At 47.5% G+C, this 22,620-nt stretch overlaps 1 non-coding gene across 1 annotated transcript; it reads left to right on the forward strand.

Moving 5' to 3' along the window:
- The first annotated feature begins 11,948 nt into the window (after positions 1 to 11,948).
- TRNAG-UCC (transfer RNA glycine (anticodon UCC)) lies at positions 11,949 to 12,021 on the forward strand. The gene has a single exon. It is a non-coding gene; the product is annotated as a tRNA-Gly (tRNA).
- The last annotated feature ends 10,599 nt before the right edge of the window (positions 12,022 to 22,620 follow it).

Below are 22,620 nucleotides of genomic sequence, written 5' to 3' on the forward strand. Positions count from 1 at the left end.
AGCTTAAGTAAGATAACTATTCTTAAAGTGCCAAGTGAAGTCAAGGTGTCAGATAAGTGGAGGGCGGTGTGTTGAAGCTGCATGCAGACATACACTGGTTACATTGCCTTAAATACCCAAGCACCGTCAAGCGATTGAAGGGTTTCTTTTCCACGTGGTTTTTTTAAACAAGGATTTTTCTAGCACCTATGTGTGCATGAGACACAGACGGGTCTGGATCACTGCTTTAGAACACCTGACTTCCTCCTTCATAACCCAGACTCTCCTCTGTTTGTCTGCACTTGGTGATACATGAAGCCCTAGAGACTCCACCAGCTTGGTGGAGTCAAGTCACTAGACTGCCGCTTAGTCACAGATTGGGAATTCAGAAAGGGAGCTTTTCCTGTCACTCTCTTTGCCTGAAGGGAAGGTTTCAGCTCCTCAGAGTCCTTATTAGAAAGCTCTTTGCTATTTTGCAGTGTAAATCTGTGCCATTTAACTAAGCTACCAATTAGTTTCTATGGCAACGCGGAACCTCTCTGGAAGTAAGGTACAGACGCTCAGGGCCCAGGGTCTGTCTGTACAGAGCTAAGTAAGAGATGCAGAAACTTCTTCAGTGCAGCAGTAGACCAGCAGCCCGTGGGGGCCCTGCCACCCCTGCCTGTGGGCCGGGGCACACTTCCCACCTGGAGGGTGCTGCACACACACACCCCCAGCCCGCAGTGAGCACAGAAACTCCCCCAGCTCTGTTCCCTCTCACCTGCAAGTCATGGAGCCAGCCTATTTACCAACTTCCTTCAGTTCTCACCTGCTTCCCCAAGAGCTTCGGGTTTAGGGGTGAACCAACAACCACACCTCCTGGCACTGCCTGCAAACTCATCACCAGTCCTAGAAAGGCCGGGCAAGCGCTACTGCTTAGACTCTGACGGAAGAGAAGCAACGACTGCCCAACATGGAGGCTCCAAGGGTGGAGGCAGCTGTTAAAAAGCAAAGTTTTTCTCCACTTTGCTTAGATTCTATGAAACAGTACTCTGTCGCCCAGGACTCGGAACCAACCTGAGAGTGTCCGAGGTCACAGGAGGTGTGGAGTCACTGGCCTCTGCCTCTCCCCAGGCCGTTTGTGCAGATCTACACCCTCCCCAGCCTCCTGCTCCTGGGACCCAGCCTGTGGACCCAGCCAAGAGCGGAGTTGGCCTGCGCATAATTTATAAATGTTCTCAGGGAAAAAGAGTTCCTGTCTCATCTTGTTACAGGAATGAACCAGGTCCGGGCGCCTGCCACATGGGGAGCCACAACACAGGGATGCCAAGGTGTGCAGCAAAGGGGGGGTTATCCACAAGGTATCAGAGCAAGAAGATGTCAGACCTGCTCCACCAAGGGGTGAGGTATTCACGTGAAGAGGGATGGAGAGGCAGGCGTGGGGGCTGTGGGCATGGGGAAAGGTGATTGGAAGGTGAGGTTTACAGTTCTGCAGAGGCCTAAAGAGTCTGAAATGCAATCTTCCACCCAATCTCAAAAACAACAGAATGATCTCTGTTCGTTTCCAAGGCAAACCATTCAATATCACAGGGATCCAAGTCTATGCCCCGACCAGTAATGCTGAAGAAGCTGCAGTTGAATGGTTCTATGATGATCTACAAAACCTTCTAGAATTAACACCCAAAAAAGATGTCCTTTTCATTAAGGGGACTAGAATGTAAAAGCAGGGAATTAAGAAACACCTGGAGTAACAGGCAAATTTGGCCTTGGAGAACAGAATGAAGCAGGGCAAAGGCTAATAGAGTTTTGCCAAGAAAACACACTGGTCATAGCAAACACCCTCTTCCAACAAGAGAAGACTCTACACGTAGACATCACCAGATGGAAATCAGATTAATTATATTCTTTGCAGCCAAAGATGGAGAAGCTCTATAGAGTCAGCAAAAACAAGACTGGGAGCTGACTGTGGCTCAGATCATGAACTCCTTATTGCCAAATTTAGACTTAAATTGAAGAAAGTAGGGAAAACCACTAGACCATTCAGGTATGACCTAAATCAAATCCCTTACGATTATACAGTGGATGTGAGAAATGGATTTAAGGGATTAGATCTGATAGACAGGGTGCCTGAAGAACTATAGATGGAGGTTTGTGACATTGTACAGGAAACAGGGATCAAGACCATCCCCAAGAGAAAGAAATGCAAAAAAGCAAGATGGTTGTCTGAGGAGGCCTTACAAATAGCTGTGAAAAGAAGAGAAGCGAAAAGCAAAGGAGAAAAGGAAAGATATACCCATTTGAATGCAGAGTTCCAAAGAATAGCAAGGAGATAAGAAAGCCTTCCTCAGTGATCAGTGCAAAGAAATAAAGGAAAACAACAGAACAGGAAAGACTACAGATCTCTTCAAGAAAATTAGGGATACCAAGGGAACATTTGATGCAAAGATGGGCTCGATAAAGGACAGAAAACGTATGGACCTAACAGAAGCAGAAGATAGTAAGAGGACATGGCAAAAATACACAGAAGAACTATACAAAAAAAACCTTCATGACCCAGATAATCCCAATGGTGTGATCACTCACCTAGAGCCAGACATCCTGGAATGCAAAGTCAAGTGGGCCTTAGGAAACATCACTATGAACAAAGCTAGTGGAGGTGATGGAATTCCAGTGGAGCTATTTCAAATGCTGAAAGATGATGCTGTGAAAGTGCTGCACTCAGTATGCCAGCAAATTTGGAAAACTCAGCAGGGCCACAGGACTGGAAAAGGTCAGTTTTCATTCCAATCCCAAAGAAAGGCAATGCCAAAGAATGTTCAAACTACCACACAATTGCAGTCATCTCACATACTAGCAACATAATGCTCAAAATTCTCCAGGCCAGGCTTCAACAGTATATGAACTGTGAACTTCCAGATGTTCAAGCTGGTTTTAGAAAAAGCAGAGGAACCAGAGATCAATTTGCCAACATCTGTTGGCTCATCGAAAAAGCTAGAGAATTCCAGAAAAAACATGTATTTCTGCTTTATTGACTATGCCAAAGCCTTTGACTGTGTGGATCACAACAAACTATGGAAAATTCTGAAAGAGATGGGAATACAGACCACCTGACCTGCCTCTTGAGAAATCTGTATGCAGGTCAGGAAGCAACAGTTAGAACTGGACATGGAACAACAGACTGGTTCTAAATTGGGAAAGGAGTATGTCAAGGCTGTATATTGTCACCCTGCTTATTTAACTTCTATGCAGAGTACATCATGAGAAATGCTGGGCTGGATGAAGCACAAGCTGGAATCAAGATTGCCAGAAGAAATATCAATAACCTCAGATATGCAGTTGACACCACCCTTATGACAGAAAGCGAAGAAGAGCCTTTTGATGAAAGTGAAAGAGGACAGTGACAAAGTTGGCTTAAAGCTCAACATTCAGAAAACTAAGATCATGGCATCTGGTCCCATCACTTCACGGCAAATAGATGGGGAAACAGTGGCAACAGTGACAGACTTTATTTTGGGGGCTCCAAAATCACTGCAGATGGTGACTGCATGAAATTAAAAGACACTTGCTCCTTTCAAGGGCAACCTAGACAGCATGTTAAACAGCAGAGACATTCCGTTGCTGCAAATGTCTGTCTTCAAAGCTATGGTTTTTCTAGTAGTCATGTGTGGATGTGAGAGTTGGACTATAAAGAATGCTGAGTGCCGAAGAATTGATGCTTTTGAATTGTGGTGTTGGAAAAGACTCTTGAGAGTCCCTTGGACAGCAAGGAGATCCAACCAGTCCATCCTAAAGGAAATCAGTCCGGAATATTCATTGGAAGGACTGATGTTGAAGCTGAAACTCCAATACTTTGTCCACCTGATGCGAAGAGCCGAGTCATTAGAAAAGACCCTGATGCTGGAAAAGATTGAAGGCAGGAGGAGAAGGGGACGACAGAAGATGAGATGGTTGAATGGCATCATTGACTCAATGGAGATGAGTTTGAACAAGCTCCAGGAGTTGGTGATGGACAGAGAAGCCTGGCGAGCTTAGTCCATGGGGTTGCAAAGAGTTGGACATGACTGAGTGACCAAACTGAACTGACCCATGGTTCACTCTCATCCATAAAGTCATTTCAAAGAATATTATGTCCTTGTGTCTATCAAGTCCCCACACCCTATATACTAATGTCTATCCCCCCTATTGATCCCCAAATCACAGAACCTTAAAATTGTTTCTGGTATGGGAATCACGTCTATAAAATTGTTATCTAATACCTGCTTGAATGTTCCCATGACAGGGACCTCACTACTTTATTTCTAAGTGTATGTGGCTTTTTTAGAGTTTGCCCCTGTCCCTCTTCCCAGCTAGAGTACGGAAATTTGGGTGTATGTGGGGGGTGAGTCTCTCCATTTGTTACTTTTAATATCTAAATGAATATCAGACAGGTATTATACACAAAATACTGATTCTTCTTTTCACCCAGAAAATATTTATTGAGCATCTACTGTATGCCAGGTACTATGCTCAGAATCCACCAGTTACCAACACAGAGCTGCCTCCTGAGCTTATAGTCTACAGAGGGGAATAATAAACAATCAAATGAAGGGATAAAGTAATTTTAGATGGTGATGAATGCTATGAGGACAGTTAAGCCAGATCCCTGGAGAACACGAGATGGAAATGAACTGGGTGGGAGAGGGGGTCAGGGGAGGTCTCTCTAAGGAGACACACAGGGCTGTTGTTGCAGGTTGGGTGCTGTGTGTCAACTGTGTACTGACCACGGGAAGCTTCCATCCCATTCGCAGGCGACCTCACTCCAGGACATGGTGCCAACATAGTGGGCTCCAGCTCGGGGCATGCTTGTGGACCACCCCCCAACACACACACACTTCTTACTCAGGCTCTGCAGCAGGAGCACCGACAGAAGCCGGTCCACACACCACACTAACCTAGGGCAAGGCTACCTGCTCCTCACAGGGGATGGAGCCAGAGCCCTAGATCTGCTGTGGCCGCTGCCTCCCCAAGAAGAGGGGCAGTTCTCTTAACCTCTGACCTCAGCTTCTCGTGTGTAAAAGGAGAACACCACTCACTCGCTAGATGGCTGCCTGCTCTAGAGGTGGGGCATGTAGAACAGTGACACGTGGTGCAAAGAGGTGATGCTGCCCTGACACCGAGAGAATAAGCAGGAATCGTGCTGCAAGTGAGTTCTCTACTATAGAGATTCCTCTGAACTCAAGCTTTCGTCTACTCCCCAAATAGCGCGTGTTTCCTGAACACTGATCGGCAGGATCGCTCACGCACCTGGAATCACAGACCTGCGTCCTGTTCCCTATGTGTCGCCGAGCTCTGCCCTGGCCGGGCTCTGCTCGCACTGACCCCTCCACGGACACCCCAGCCCAGCCCCTCAAGCCCTGTGGATCCTTCCAGCCCAGCCCCAAAGCCAGGCTTGCAGAATGGCTTGTCCAGTTCTGACACCCCGCCTGCAGCACTGCCCCGCCCCTCGCTGTTCCTGCTTGTCCCTGCGGTGCCCTTGGTCCTTCGGGCTGTGCCCCCAGGGGCTGTGAGCTCCCGCAGGGGTGGGGGTCAGTCACCACACCTGACAGTGCCTGGCTCACCCGTCTCCATCCACCAGGGTGGGAAGCAGAGGATGAGACTGTGACGCTGTCTCTGGGTCACATCCTCGGTGACTTTTATGAGAACACGCTCCACAGTGGGCTGAGGCTGGGAAGGCCCAGGGCTGAGGTCAAGGAGGGGGACAGAGCCCCCCCAAGGAAGATGCAGGCTGCACTGGCAAGGCACGCAGGTACCTGCGGCAAAATGACATGACATCTGGGATCTGCTTTCAAACGTCCAGCAAACAAGGAAGAACGTGTGGAAATAAGGGAACAGAAGGGAGTAAGGGATGTTTGACATTTTAACAGCAACAAAGCAACCAACAGAAAAGTTTGGAAGTGAGGAAAGAAAAGCTGTCGTTGGCCAGACCCTTGCCATTTGAAACTGGAACTGTGGGGCTGCACAGGAAACACTGCAGTGTGGTGTATCTATTTTCGCTTACCCATTCGGACATCATTTCTAGGCAAATTCGCTGGTTTTTGTCTCTCCACACGTTCAAGGGCAAGACACCAGTGAAGCCCACACATCTGTCTGATAATTTTGCATACACATCACAGCTTCACTTTCATACTCTCTGCATGCATCACACGTTTTCCATCTGATTCTCAGAATCACCTTATGGGGTCTGCTCAGTATAGGTTATTCCCATTTCACAGCTGAAGAAAATTGAGGTCCAATGGCTTATTTGCCCCAAACTGGCAAATGGAAAAATACAGATCAAGTCAGAAGAAAAGATGATCTTGTTCTGCTGGAGCTCGGAGAAGCCAGGAGTTAAAGCTCCGCCGAGAAGGAGAGCTGCAAGGTTGCAAACTATGCTAAGTCTATGTTGTAACTGCCTCTTGTTCTTGATTCTGAAAAAGACTGGCTTTCTTGGTTTACAGTGTCCAACCTAAAGAGTTCAGCCCATCCTGCACATTGGAGCTCTTTGCTGTCACAATGTCTCATTTAAATTTCTAAACGGGAGAATGTCCTTGGAGGCCTCTTCTCAACCCCTGCTCTTGGCGGTGACCTTACCATGTCTTGGAAAGCCTCAAGCGTACTTCAGAACTCCGAGACTGCACACATGAAGAACCAGACACTGAAATTCAGTATAAGACCTGGAGAACTGCAGAAATATAGCCATCTCCACCTGAAAAACATTTTCCACCAAGCACCCATGGGCGTGAGTGTTTGCCTCGTATTTCCCCAGCTGCACGGTGGAGAAACTGCCCCCTCCGTGGGTGCCACCGTGGTGACAGCCAAGGCCAGGTCGGACCTGGTCAGTCGCTCCCCAGGTCGAAAGCTGCTGCTGGCTCCTCAGTGTTAGTCACCCAGTCGTGTCTGACTCTTTGCGACCCCATAGGCTGTAACCCACCAGGCTTTTCTGTCCATGGGATTCTCCAGGCGAGAATATTGGAGTGGGTTGCCATGCCCTCCTCCAGGGGATCTTTCCAACCTAGGGATCCAACACAGGTCTTCCGCCTGGCAGGCCGATTCTTCATGGTCTGAGCCACCAGGCTAAGGAATCTGGACTTTATTCAGTGACCTGAGGAGTCAGCAGGGCTTCCCTGGTGGCTCAGATGGTAAAGAACCCGCCTGCCAGTGCAGGAGACAGTGAGAGATTTGGGTTTGATCCCTGGGTGGGAAAGATCCCCTGGAGGATCTTTACTGGCATGGCAACCCACTCCAGTATTCTTGCCTGGAGAATTCCATGGACAGAGGAGCCTGATGGGCTACAGTCCACTGGGTCAGAGTCAGACACAACTGAGCGACTCACTCCTTCACTTTTTTTTTTTTTTTTCATTTTTCTTTAGCCTAACTTAGGTTAAGGCTGCAGACCCATCACCTGCTGGTCTCCAGTTGCCTGTGGGGCTTGACCCTTGCTCTCCTGGGAGACCTGCCTGGGGCAAATCCCTGCTGATCCCAAGAGTTTTCTCCTGTTTGTCCCTCTGCTTCCCTCTGCCCTGGATCGCAGCTGGTTCAGTGACCCTTAATGACTTTGCACCGCCCAAGGCCCGGGCATCACCCACCTCGGCAGGCAGGGAAGGAAGGTTGAACTGGGGTGCAGGGCTGGCACGTCTGCGGGGGGAGTCAGGGGCGCGCCCCATCTCTCCGGCCCTCTTGCTGGGCCGCTCCTGTGACAGATGTGTGTGTGTGTGTGTGTGTGTGTGTGTGGTGTGTGTGGTGTGCGTGTGTGTGTGGTGTGTGTGTGTGTGTGTGGTGTGTGTGTGTGGTGTGCGTGTGTGTGTGGTGTGCGTGCGTGTGTGGTATGTGTGTGTGTGTGTGTGGTGTGTGTGTGCGGGTGTGTGGTGTGTGGTGTGCGAACTGAATTTCAGTTCCGAATGAGCGCGGACGTCCCTCTTGCATGTGGTTCCTCCTCCCAGCTGCAGCGGGGCGTCCCCCTGAGCTCTTAGCGTCCTTCCTTCTTTGAGGGCGAGGAGAGGTCTGTGCTCCTGGCATGGCAGCCAAGGGAGGGCGACGCCCCCCCCCCCCCCACCGCCCCACCGCCCCACCCCCAGCCTGAGCGCCTGTGACCCCGGCGTCGCGGGGACCGGGAGGCCAGGCCGCGGAGAGACCCCATGCGTGAGCCCCGGCAGCCGGGATCTTCCAGACTGGAGCGCTGCACTCCATCCTCCTTCGGAGCAGTACCGAGAGCTGGCATCCTCACAGTGCAAGAGACAGCAAGGTGTGCAAACACGGCCGACCTTTCCCGTGGACGCGTCTCCCTCCTGAGTCTCCAGGACCACAATTTGCCTTGTTCCCGGCATGCGAGTTCCCCGCATCTATAGTTGGGGCTCTTTGAATGGCAATGTGATTGAGGTTTTCATAATTATGCACCTTCAAAAGACGTAATTCTGATCATCCTCCTCGGAAAATGCCTCAGATTAAAAGCTTCTGCTGGCTCTTTAGGCCGTGGGCCTGCAATTACAGAAAATGAACCGCCTTTTAGCTTTCCATTGAAATTAATAACAGCAGCTCCCCGGTTGACTCCCGGTGAATAGTTTAATGGAACAAACAGGATACTTCAGTACAATGTGGGTTGGGAAGCCATTTGAGTGAGTTGCTGAGTCTCCAATGGGAAAATAATTCATGCTATGCAAACCTTTCTCATGTACACTCAGTGTTCCTCCAAAATAAAAACTGAACTATTTAACAGGTGAGTAACGACTCCTGGGTCTGCCTGTTATTTTGCCAGACAAAGAAGGTAAGTCACTGGGCACGTGGCATGGAGCCCTGCAAATAGATGGACCTCCTCTGACAATGAAGAAGCTCAAGTTCGGCTCCAAAATCACTGCAGATAGTGACTGTAGCCATGAAATTAAAAGACGCTTGCTCCTTGGAAGAAAAGTAATGACCAAACTAGACAGCATATTAAAAAGCAGAGACATCACTTTGCTGACCAAAGTCCGTCTGGTCAAAGCTATGGTTTTTCCAGTAGTCATGTATGGATGTGAGAGATGGACCATAAGGAAAGCTGAGCACCGAAGATTTGATGCTTTTGAACTGCTGAGTTGGAGAAGACTCTGAGAGTCCCTAGCCAAGAGGTACATGAAAATATACCTAAGACTACTAATCATTGGGAAAAATGCAAATCCTAATTGCAATTAGATCTTACCTCACACCTGTCAGAAGGCTAATATCTCAAAAACAAGAAATCAGTGTTGGTGAAGATATGGAGAAAAGGGAACCCTTGTGAACTGTTGGTGGGGATGTAAACTGGAGCAACCAATTATGCCTCCATTAGTGGATGCATGGGTAAAGAAATTGTGGCATATATATATATATGTATATATATATATATATGCACACACACACATATCCATGGGCTTCTCACATGGCACTAGTAGTCAAGAACCTGCCTGCCAGTGCAGGAGATGTAAGGGATGTGAGTTTGATCCTCGGGTTGGGAAGATCCCCTGGAGGAGGAAATGGATACCTACTCCAGTATTCTTGCCTGGAGAATCCCATGGACAGAGGAGCCTGGTGGACCACAGTCCATGGGGTCGCAGAGAGTTAGACACGACTGACATGACTTAGCATTGTTTATTTATCACTCCCATTAATCCATTGGTAGCTGTGGAGCCCGCATCTCTGGAGGTGTCTTTCAGTCCTTCCGAGCAGAAAAATGTCACAGGGAAGATTGTGGCCTCGTGTTGCCGGAGGTGTTTGGTTACGAATCCCCTCTGGAGCATGGATGCTGTGCTGGAAACTTTGGAACCTCCTTCCCCACTGTTTCAGCAGACCCTTGTCCACCACCCTGCTCTGTGGCAGACAGGGTGACAGAGGCGGTGTTCCTGTACCTGGCACTCCAGCCCCCCTGGTGGCTATGCCCAGGGCTCCAGGCTCTCATCTGGCTCCAGGAGAGTTCCCCGAATGGGATCCCCTTCCTGCAAGTGGCTGCCCCGGCTCTGGGAGGCCGTGGGGTCTCTTGCTGGTCGGGTCTGTCTCTTCCCTCCTCCCTCTTCCTCTCCACTCCCTCTCCCCAGCTGCACGCCTCCCAAAGTCCTCCTGACTTCGCTCAGACTTCACCACTTTCCCCAGCAATGTCTTTTTGCCATTTCAAGAGCCAAGCCAGGATGCCACTGAGAATTTCATATAAAGTTCCTTTATGTTGTCTTTTGATGCATGGAGATCTTAATTTTAATGTAGTTGCATTTACAATCTTTTCAGATATAATTAGTACTCTGAGGGAGTTTTTGAAGGGATTCTTCTGTATGCCTAGGTTACACTGCCTCATGCATTTATTTAAGTTTTGCCTCTCATGTTTAAGTCTTTCTTCATCAGAAGTTACCTCTGGGCATGGTGTCACATGGGATGGGGGGGCGATGTCGTTCTTTCCTTATGGTCATAGTATATAATGAGACTTTATATTTGATCTGAAAGTCCCTCTGTTTTTTCCTTCTTCGAGAATTCTTTGTCTATTCTTGATTCTTTACGCCTACGTAAGGTTTTAGATTCAGCCTGCTAACCTAAGGAAGGGGCAAACATGATTCCTTTTCTTGCACACCAGCAGACAGCAAACTGCACAACTGCACGTTTGTTCGTGGACCTGAGCTCTACATTTTTTTGAGGCACAGTGTGTGTTTCATTGCACTAACTCCCATCTGCTAAGGATGTGTTTCCAGAAGGAATTCCAGCTTCTATGATATTTCTAAAAATTACTTATTAAGAAAATTTACCCATTTATTTTTGACTGCTAGGTCTTCATTGCTATGCAGTTTTTTCTCTAGTCGCAGCAAGTGGGGGCTGCTCTCTAGCTGCGGTGACAGGCTTCTCGTTGCGGTGGTTTCTTTTATTGCAGAGCATGGCCTCTAGAAAACAGGCTCAGCAGCTTGGTGCCCGAGCTTAGTTGCTCTGCAGCATGTGGCATCTTCCCGGACCAGGGATCGAACCCGTGTTTCCTGTATTGGCAGGTGGATTCTTTACCACTGAGCCACCAGGGAAGCCCTATGATATTTTTAAAAGAATTACTTAAAAAAATTTTATTGGAGTATAGTTAATTTACAATGTTGAAGAATCATTTTCTAATTTTGATAAAATACACATAACAAAATTCCCCATCTTGACCATTTTTAAGTGTACAGTTCAATGGCCTTAAGTACACTCATGTTGTTGGGCAACCATCACAGCCATCTATCTCCAGAATGCTTTCATCTTGCAGAAGTGAAACTTTGTTCCCATTAAACACAACTCCATAACCCCACTCCCCTAGCCCCTGGCAGTCACAACTCTGTTTTCTGTCTCTATGAATCTGATGACTCTAGGTACCTTGTGTAAGTGGAATTTTACAGTGTTCATCGTTTATGACTGGCTTGTTTCACTGAGCACAATGTCCTCAGAGTTCATCCATGTTTCTGCATGTGTCAGAACTTCCTTCCTCTTTAAAGCTGAACGATATTCCGCTGTACGGACAGACCACATCTTGTTTATCCATCATCTGGGGACACTTGAGTTCTTCTACCTCTTAGTTACCGTGGAAAATGCTGCTAAAAACATCAGGTGCAAACATCTCTTTGAGATGCTACTTTTGATTCTTTTCGGTGTCTACCCAGTAGCTTACATGGTTTTTAAGAAAGAAAGAAGTTCCAGAGTTCCAGCACAAGCCCTCCTAGCTATTGCTGCCCCCATCACTCAGGGAAGATGCTATTTGCCCTAACTGTCTCACAGAGGTCACGAGAGGAGATATATGTACAGTCTGACTGGTCTGCTCCAAAGCCCATGTTCTACACACTGTAATTTGCTGTCTCCACCACCAACCAGAAAACTACTGGAAGTAATTCAGGTTCCCAGAACTGACACACTGACAGAAATCTATGACAATCAGTGGCTTTCTAATATACAAGAGATAAACAGAAAACATAGTGAATGAGGCAATCCCCTTCACAGAACCTTAAGAATATGCTTGGAAGGGGACTTCCCCAGTGGTCCAGTGGTTAAGACTCTGTGTTTCCAATGCAGGGGGCACAGGTTCAATCCCTGGTTGAGGAACTAGGATCCCACATGCTGTGTGGTACAGCAAAAACAAAAAAAACAAAAACAAAAACAAAAACAGAATATGCTTAGAAATTAACATACTGTGGCAATTTCAAGATCTGTTGAAAGAAAAATATAAAATTCGTATGAGAGAAATAAAGGAAGTTTTAAAAAGTTGGATGTTGGGTTCTATTTCAAGCTACGAAGATACAACACAGTAAAGATTTTTAAAACTGCAATTAGTTATGGAAGTTCAAACTCCTGGGTGTAAGACAGGATATATTATACACAATGGGAAGTATAGCCAATACTTCGTAATAACTGTAAATGGAGAGTAAACTTTACATCGCATTAAAATTAATTAAAAAGTATACAGTTCAAAAACTAATTTAAAAATTTCACAGGAATTTTACCAAGAATCCAGCTGGAAAATTAAGTAGCTAAGAACATTCCATGGGGGAAGGAAAATAAAAGCGGAATCAGGAGAACTCATTTCCCAGATAATTAGAAAATATATAATGAAATGATAATCAATAGGACAGTGACATTGGCTTAAGAACAGAAAAAGTAACCAACCAAATAAAGCATAGATTCCAGATACATGCCCTAAACTACTAGGATCAGCTGGAAAAAGAAAACAAAGGGGAAGGAAGCAATTTTTAATAAAAGTCATTGCAGAAACTGAATGATAATAATAGCTAATATTTAGTAAGTATTAATGTAAAGTAAAAGAAGAAAGTGAAAAAGTTGGCTTAAAGCTCAACATTCAGAAAACTAAGATCATGGCATCTGGTCCCATCACTTCATGGCAAATAGATGGGAAAACAGTGGAAACAGTGTCAGACTTTTTTTTTGGCTCCAAAATCACTGCAGATGGTAATTACAGCCATGAAATTAAAAGATGCTTACTCCTTGGAAGGAAAATTATGACCAACCTAGATAGCATATTCAAAAGCAGAGATATTACTTTGCCAACAAAGGTCCATCTTGTCAAGGCTATGGTTTTTCCTGTGGTCATGTATGGATGTGAGAGTTGGACTGTGAAGAAAGCTGAGCGCCAAAGAATTGATGCTTTTGAAGTGTGGTGTTGGAGAAGACTCTTGAGGGTCCCTTGGACTGCAAGGAGATCCAACCAGTCCATCCTAAAGGAGATCAGTCCTGCGTGTTCATTGGAAGGACTGATGCTGAAGCTGAAACTCCAATACTTTGGCCACCTGATGCAAAGAGTTGACTCATTTGAAAAGACCCTAATGCTGGGAAAGATTGAAGGCAGGAGGAGAAGGGGACGACAGAGGATGAGATGGCTGGATGGCATCACTGACTCGATGGACATGAATTTGAGTGAACTCTGGGAGTTGGTGATGGACAGGGAGGCCTGGCATGGGGTCACAAAGAGTCAGACATGACTGAGCGACTGAACTGAATTGAACGTACTTATTATCAGGGGTTATTCTAAAAGTGCAATAACTTATTTAATCCTATTAACAACTTCAAGAGGCATGTTCTATTGCTTTCCCATCTTATGGATGAAGAAACTGAGTCACCAAGAGGGTGAATAAACTTTTGCCCAAAGTCACATACCAGCTCTGGCAGCAGAGGTGGGATTCACCCCCACAGCATCAGGCCACACCCAGGCTCTTGACCCCACACTGCTCCTCCACCCACCCCACAGTGAGGTCAGAACTTCAACCCAGTTGTTCAAACAGTTAATCTTCAAAAGCCCTGCTAAATCTCACAGACATGGAAAACGAACTGATGATTGCCAAAGGGAAAGCGTGGAGGATAAATTAAGAGGATGGGATTAACACATACACACTGCTACATATAAAATAGATAAACGAGGTTATTTTGTAATAACCTATAAAGGAAAAGAATCTAAGAAAGCATATATATATATATATGTATGTATGTATGTGTGTGTGTGTGTGTGTGTAGCAGCATTGTTCATGGTAATCAAGAGGTAGAAGCTACCCAAGTGTCCATCAACAGATGAATAGATAAGCAAACTGTGGTGTGAACACACAATGGATATTACTCAGCCTTAAAAAGGAAGGAAATTTGGACAGAGGCTACACAGTGGATAAACCCTGAGGACGTGATACTCAGTGAAGTAGGCCAGACACAAAAGGACAAGTAATGTGTGATTCCGCTTACATGAGGTCCCTAGAGTAGTCAAGTTCATAGAGGCAGAGAGAATGGCGGGTGCCAGGGTCTGGGGGGAATGGAATGGGGAGTTTCAGGGTTTGGCTTGCAGGATGAAAAGGGTCCAGGAGAAGGGTCGCACACACTGAGAACGTCTCCAGCAGCATCTCCTGGGAACACCTGTGCCTGGGAATGTCCCCATTGGTCAGGGCTTGGCACACAGAGACTGTCATATGCACGAGGCCAGCACGTCCCCAGTCATGCAGGACTTCCCCTCCATGCAGGCTGAACAAATCCCGAGGCTCCTGTGCTGGGCAGACCTGAGCTCCAGTCCCACTTGGTGTCGTTACTTACTAGCTATCAGATGAGAGCAAATTGCTGCACCTTAAGTCTCATTCTCTATAATATAAAACAGAACCAGTGTGACCAAACTCAAACACGTGTGGTGGATGATAAGGTGTGTGTGTTTGATGAATGAGAGCTGCAGGGTCGGTGTGAGTGTCCAGGGGATGGGCAAAGCAGACCGCGTCTGCTCGGAGTCCACGTTCACCGCACACGCGGGCCCCAGCCCTTCACTGGATCCCAGGAACCAAGGGCTGACAGGTCAACTGCCCAGACACTGGGGAGACTGGGCTTAAAGCCTAAGGTCAGCGCCTTGGCCCAGGCCCCCTAGCCAAGCAGAGGCCACGCCAGGCCAGGAGAGTTTGCCTTTCCCTCTGCATGTAGTGGCAGCTTTAATAAACACCTTCTCTCCTTGCAGCAGTGGCTTTTGGAATAGAGCTCAACCCCTTTGGACTAAAAAGACATTGGAATGTTTGTGCGGGCATCACAGCACACAGGTGGGCTTGGACTCCTGGGGTCCTCCAGACCAGCGGGACTCCTGCCCAGGCCCCCTGCGCGGGGGACAGTCCTCTCTCCTGGCATGGCACCCCCCCCCCCCAGTGGACACAATGCTCCTTAGATGGGAGCCTGAGTCTCGTGTCCTATCCCAGCATGTTGTAGCTGCTCCATAAATCCTGAGTGAGGAAATGCATACTGCGTTTCTTAAAAAGAGCCCCGAGATTTTACTCTCTTCTCAGCCTGCATCTGCAGAAAAGCTTCCGATCTTCCCTGACAGCTCAGTTGGTAAAGAATCCGCCTGCAATGCAGGAGACCCCAGTTCGATTCTTGGGTTGGGAAGATCCCTTGGAGAAGGGAAAGGCTACCCACTCCAGTATTCTGTCCTGGAGAATTCCGTGGACTCTATAGTCCATGGGGTTGTGAAGAGCTGAACACGACTGAGCGACTTTCGCTCACTTCTCTGTCAAGCATAGGGCTACCTTTGTTTGCAGTTTGTCTTCTCTTGTGTCTCACTGAATCCAGCAAAGGTCAAAATCATCTGCTGTTTACTCATCAGATATATATCTTAAAATATTCGTTTTTATTTTTGGCTGGGCTAGATGTTTTTAGCTGCATGTAGGCTTTCTCTAGTTGTGGCGAGCCGGGGTTACCCTCTAGTTGAGGTGTGTGGGCTTCTCATCATGATGGCCTCTATTGTGGTGGAGCATGGGCTCTCTGCTGGCTCAGATGGTAAAGAATTTGCCGCAATGTGGGAGACCTGGGTTCAATCCCTGGGTTGGGAAGATTCCCTGGAGAAGGGCCAGTGCAGTATTCTTGCCTGGAGCATCCCTACGGACAGAGCCAGCCTGGCAGGCTACAGTCCCTGGGGTCACAGAGAGTCCGACAGGACTGAGCAATTAAGCACAGCATGGGCTCTAGGCACACAGGCTTCAGTAGCTGTGATGCACAGCTAAGTTGCCCCATGGCATGTGGGGTCTTTCCAGACCAGGGACTGAACCTGTGTCCTTGGCACCAGCAGATGGATTCTTAACCACTGGACCACCAGGGAGGCCCACTCATTAGATATTTTTGAGCAGCCTCTATGTGCTCAGTGTTGGAGGTCTCGCCCTTGGAGGGTGACAGAATATGGTTGTATAAGTTGTCTATTGCACAACCCCAGGCTACAGCCTTCACAGCACAGCCCTTCCCTAAGGCATGGCCGAGGGCTCCAAGCCTGAGGACAGAGGAGCAGATCAGACCTCCCCTTCTCTGGGGAAATGCTCAATTCCGTCAAATCAGGTGCTTGGGAGACTTACTCAGGTGGAGGAAGGGGGCAAGGCTCAAGTCTCGCCAGCATCTTGTCTCCTAGATCACCCCTACTTTGGCATTTGGGTGCCAGGATACTCCCTGGGGGACATTCTTTTTCCTTAGTTCTGCACTGGCCTCCAACTTTCAGCATTGGCCAAATTTTCCCAGATGGATTTCTAACCAGTGAAATGGAGGTTTCTAATGGAAATCCCTGCGGCCCTTTACTTAGAACCGTGCTGGTGGGCGCTTCTCTAATTATTCAATTGCCTAATCCCATTTATCTTTCATGATCCATTATGCACCACTGCTGACAGGATGCCTCGTCCTCAGCAGATACATAACCTGGTCTAATGGACTCTGGGTGAGACCAACCACACTGACTAAGGGATTCAGCTGGTACCTAATTCCCCTAAACTATTATTTGATAAATGAACAAGGCAGACAGACACATTTTCTGCTTTAGGATAAATATTTTATGAATCGCCCCCCCCCCCCGCCCGATACATCACATTATTAGTACATTATCTGTCATTCCTCTCCAGGGTTTGCAGGGCCTGGGCCTACATACACTCAGGAGTGCATCTGGGTGATTTTATTGAACAAGCCGATTTTAAAATCTTTTTGTATCTGTGGAGAAAAGAAATCATCTTGTCCCATGAAAGGGACCAGGAACCAGGAAAGGTTCTTTAAATGTTGATTTGCTATTTCAGCGAGAAAGTCATCATTTTGGGGACTGTGGGTTTGACAGATGTGTCCCACATCTCACTTTAAAAACTCAGTGCATCTTCTTTCCTTGGCATCCCCCCCGTAGAACCGTGCAAGCCTGGGGTGAGCTCTGCACAAACACAGCAAGGAGCATCCCCCTCATCTTGAAAACAAAGCATCCTGAGAAAGTCAATCTTTCTTTTTGGTCAGGTTCCTTTTTTTAAAAAAAGATGCCGCTTTAATACAAAGCCTGTTTCTCACCCAACATGCTGATGCTCTCACTGTACTCACATGGGCATTTCATCCTGGGGTGGGTCAAGGCACTCAGGCTAGGAATTAGCACATACCTGCCCAGGATGGAAAAAGAAACCCACCTGGAATTGCAGTGGCCTTTCTCTTGTCCAGAGTAAACAGTGTACACCTTTTTTTCATGCTAAGGTCTGTCTAGTCAAAGCTATGGTTTTTCCAAGAGTCATGTATGGATGTGAGAGTTGGACCATAAAGAAAGCTGAGTGCCAAAGAATTGATGCTTTTGCACTGTGGTGTTAGAGAAGACTCTTGAGAGTCCCTTGGACAGCAATGAGATTCAGCCAGTCCATTCTAAAGGAGATCAGTCCTGGGTGTTCTTTGGAAGGACTGATGCTGAAGCTGAAACTCCAGTACTTTGGCCACCTAACGTGAAGACCCGACTTACTGGAAAAGACCCTGATGCTGGGAAAGATTGAAGGCAAGAAGATAAGGGGACAACAGAGGATAAGATGGTTGGATGGTATCACTGACTCAATGGACATGAGTTTGAGCAAGCTCCGGGAGTTGGTGATGGACAGGGAGGCCTGGCTTGCTGCAATCCACAGGGTCGCAAAGAGTCGGACACGACTGAGCAACTGAACTGAACTGAACCATAATATATACATTATTAAAATGATAAAAAGCTCTAATCAGACTATTATTTGAGAGCCTTCACATGACGACACAGAAGAGGATGCATACTTAGAAAATGCCGAGGGACAGAAGCAACTGATTTTAAGATCTCTCCCAGTAAATGGGAGAGATACAGACGAAGATCTGGAAAAAGTGAGCAAACCAAATCGTAGGAGTTTCCCAGATGACAAGAGCCTTCACATTTGTTTCAGATATTATGTCAACATATCTGCTTACAGAAATGAAATGAGTCGTCCTATTTCTTAGGGGTTAATTACAATGGAATTTGTTAGGAAACACTGCCTGCTCACCTTTGATAAATGCCCCGGGAAAGTTGAGACAAGAGTGATGGGGAAGGGAGGTGTAAGTGTGGTTAATGCATTTACACCTTCTTAGATTCTCCCTTGAGTATATTTTACCTTTGCCATAAAATGAAAACATTTAAATTTCTTTAAAATTACATTTGACTTAATTACACCCAGGCCCTGATACCAGTAAGCACCCCATTTCTGCCTGTTTTTCTGTCATAAAGAGCGACCGGGCTCATCATTTCATAAAGAGTTGTTTTCTATGGGATGCTCGCTATGTGCAGAATGTTAATAGCTGGCTGAATACGAATAGGCTCTGTGGCTCCACTTGAAATACAGAAAAATGGCCCAGACATTAAAAAAGATAAAAGGGAAAAGGGCAGTAATGAATTTAGAGGAAAATGAACATTAATGGTACTAGCATTACTCATGTTCCACATAACAAATTATTGGAAATCTGTCAAGTACACCAAATTATCTACTCGTCGGCGGCTGTGGGGCCCTCTGCAGCCATCCAAAACCAGCAGAAGCAAGACAATTTGAGCTAATTTTACTATTTATAACAATAGAACAGGCCATTAAGATAAATTAATGTCATTATCAAGTTTCTATGAAAATGACAAATACCACTATTTCGAGCAGCTTAGAGGCTGTTGACTATAATGAATTCCCTGCACAGGTACTAAAGAGAAACACTCCAAGTAATTATTTTCTAGTAGCCTGTTTGTTTCCTGACCATTCATTTGCTTTCACCACAATTAGTTCTGTACACAATATGGTGGTAACTAAACAGTCAACACCGCACAGCACTAGGACTAATTGGCCCATTACGGTGTGGTTTCTAGCATTTTCCTCCCCAAAGAGAGTCGGGAGAAAACAGACCAGAGACAACAATGAGAGGACCGTGCCGGCACGGACGGTCTTCATTTCAGGGCGCTCCAGACAGGACAGTGAACCACACAGGGGAAGAGCTCTGCAGAGAACACCCCCGAGTGAGTGGGGCAACCACCAACTGGACGGCAGGGGAGTGCACCCCTGCACCCCGTTCCCAGGCATGCCGGCCTGCTAAGCCTTCTGCAGTCGCTTCCTTGGGCCCAGAGGAATGCCACTCAGAGGAGCTGAGAATACCTTGTTGAACCGACAAAGGAGTAATCTTTAAGATGCATGAGCAGCTCATGCAGATCAATATTTAAAAAAACAAGCAATCCAATCCAAAAATGGGTTTAAGACCTAAACAAACATTTCTCCAAAGAAGACATACAGATGGCCAACAAACGCGTGAAAAGATGCTCAATGTCGCTCATTATTAGAGAAATGCAAATCAAAACTACAGAAAGTATCACCTCACACTGGTCAGAATGGTCATCATTAAAAAATCTACAAACAATAAGTGCTGGAGAGGAGGTGGAGAGAAGAAAACCCTCTTGCATTGTTGGTGGCAATGCAAATTGATATAGCCACTACGGAGAACAGTATGGAGTTTCCTAAAAAAATAAAACAATAAACATAGAACTACCATATGACCCAGTAATCCCACTGCTGGGCATATGCCCTGAGAAAACCATAATTCAAAAAGACACACGTACCCCAGTGTTCACTGCAGCACTGTTTACAGTAACCAGGACACGGAAGCAACCTAAAGGTCCATCAAGTGATGAATGGATAAAGAAGTTGTGATGCATACATACAATGGAATATTACTCAGCCATAAAGGGGATGAAACCGGGTCATCTGTAGAGACGTGGATGGACAGAGTCTGTCACTCAGAGTGAAGTAAATCAGAAAAAGGAAAACGAAGATTGTATAGTAACACATATATGGAATCTAGAAAAATGGTATGATGACCCTATTTGCAAGGAAGGAATAGAGGCGCAGACATAGAGAACAAACTTGGGAACACAGCGGGGGAAGGAGAGGGTGGGACGAATTGGGAGTGAAACACTGACACATATACACTCTCATCCAGATAAATAGATGGCTGCTAGGAAGCTGCTATATATGACACAGGGAGCTTATCTCGGTGCTCTGTGGTGACCCAGAGGGATGGGATGGAGCAGGTGGGCTGCTCTGTGGATATCACTCAGTAACTGCCCACTGGCCAGACTCACCATCTTTTTCCTCTTCCAGCTGAGATGAGGGTGCGGACATTTGGGATTCTAACACAGGAGACACCAACAAATATGCCAGGTCTCTAAAGAACTTGGAGCATGTGAGATGTTCACGCAACAACAGAACGGCTAAGAAGACACAGAGAAGAGGGCCTCAAACGGAAGAGGGGCAGCGTGCCCAGCCAACCACGTTACTTAGGACGTTTGTCTCCACACCCCATTCAAACTCACACCCCAGTCTCCACTGTCAATGTCCATTCTCTCTTTCCTTCTGCCCCTGAGGAAACTGAGGTTCCCACAAGTCAAGAACATGCAACCCCAAATCACCTGCCAGTGGGTGCAGAGGCGGGATTCGAGCCTGGGCCATCTCATTTGGGAGGCCTTTCCTCCCTCAGGCTGCTCCACTCCCAACGCCAGGGACCAGAATCCGAGAGGGTTGAGCCTCAGCTTCCTCATCTGTAAAATGGGGCTGATCCCGACGCCCTTGGGTGACTGTGACTATGCAGATAAATTTGTTCACATCCCACACAAGGCAGAAAGCCTCATTCCCCTCTCCCCCTTTCCGGCACACAGGCCTGCCTTGACCCCATCTGCTTGATTTCAGGCCTGCTGGTGCTGCCCGAGCCGATTACTGGCTGCAATAACCTCATTCTGCAAAAATCACACTGGCTTTCACAGGTCTTTACGGGAAGGAAATAGGCTAATGCACTCTTTTCCCGTGCGAGTCAGCAGCCCAGGCTCTCTCTAATGGGCTCAGATTGCAGTTTTAGAACCTAAACTAGGAACTTAAACTCTCCTCAGGACATGCTCAGGACGGGCGTCCTCACTCCTCACGCTTCCAGTGAAAATGAGAGGAAAACATCCTGTCCTGTCTTCCTCTGAGAAGCCAGGCTCAGACACAGGAGTGAGCCCGGCCCCAGTTCAGATTTTCCACCTAAAGGTGAACAAGATGGAAAAGTCAGGAAAGCGCTCTGATTTCATAATCACAGTAGCTTCCAGCACTCCTCTCTCCTGCTGCCCCAGGTACCCTCAGTCCGCAGTCTCAGGAACTGCCGAACAGAGTCTCCGGGCAGCCCTGGGGTCCAGGGCCATCCCTCTCTTTGCTGCAGCCATTGACCTGCCTGCCCTTCAAGCCTGAACTCTGCAACCATATTCCCTGATCACCTACCAGGCCCCCTAGCTGCTGTGATTGTTGTTACTGTTAAGCAAATAAACTGAACTGCCCTCAGTAAACTAAAACTTCAGGCCAAGATCTCTTGGCAAGCCAACAGTTAACACTTCCTGTGTGCCAGACACCCAGATGGCACTGGACGCTGGCACAGACATGGCCCCATCGGAGGCCAGGCGCTGGGCCCACTTCTACATGGAGGGGACTGGCTCAGATGTACACAGTAGACTTGCCAGAGGTCACACAGCTGGTGAGGGACAGGGACGAGACTAACCTAGGCAGTCTAAGTCTAAACTACCCTCGATTCCTCTGCCACCTAGGGCCTGCAGCCCTGCTAGATTCCTGGTCCTGGCCTCAGCGAGACGGACCTGTCCCCTTAGCACCCAAAAGCCCCTGTAACAAGTCACTGGCTGTATTCATCGGACAAGCAAAGGGGGCCTTGTGACTTAATCGTCTTACCTGCTCTCCGCCGCTGGACCGTGTGCTCCATGGGGTCAGGAAGAGCATCCACCTTCCCCACTGTCTTATCCCCAGCACTGGTGCCTAGGGGGATAAGAAGGTGGACAGTCACGGATTTGTTGAATAAATGGAAGAATTATGGTAAAAGAGGAAGCTCTCCGGCTGGGCGCCCAGCACAGGTCCAGGCTGTTTCCGTGGTACTTGAATGTGGTCCAGGAGTGGACTGGCAATGGTCTCCCTCTCAGTGCTCACTCGGGTCACGGAACTGTTCAAAACAAATCGGCAAGCATGTGCGACACAGCCCAGGCTTGGAGGCTGAGTGTGCGTGATCCTTGCTTTCTCATAGCAGAGAGGACGGGACACACCTGGTTCTGGTTGGAGGGTCCAAGGAGCTGGAGAGGGGAGGGGTGATTGTCTTCTGGTCTTGCACACAGTGTCTCTTCAAACTCTCAGCAAGGATTTTCTTAATACCGTTTGTCACGTGTTCGGCTCCCAGTAACCACTGGCGCAGCAGGGAGTCAGACTTGCCTCTTTCTTCTCAGCCCACAGTAACTGCTATGTGGATTGCTGCCTCCCAGTCTCCCCAGGATCCAGGCACTGGGTGGGAGGCTGTGGCAGACACACGGACTACATCTGGTGAAGCCCCTGGGGGCCTGGCTTGGCCATGCTGGCTTCT

This window comes from Ovis aries, chromosome 10 (genome assembly GCF_016772045.2).
Source record: "Ovis aries strain OAR_USU_Benz2616 breed Rambouillet chromosome 10, ARS-UI_Ramb_v3.0, whole genome shotgun sequence".
Classification (NCBI taxonomy): Eukaryota; Metazoa; Chordata; class Mammalia; order Artiodactyla; family Bovidae; genus Ovis; species Ovis aries.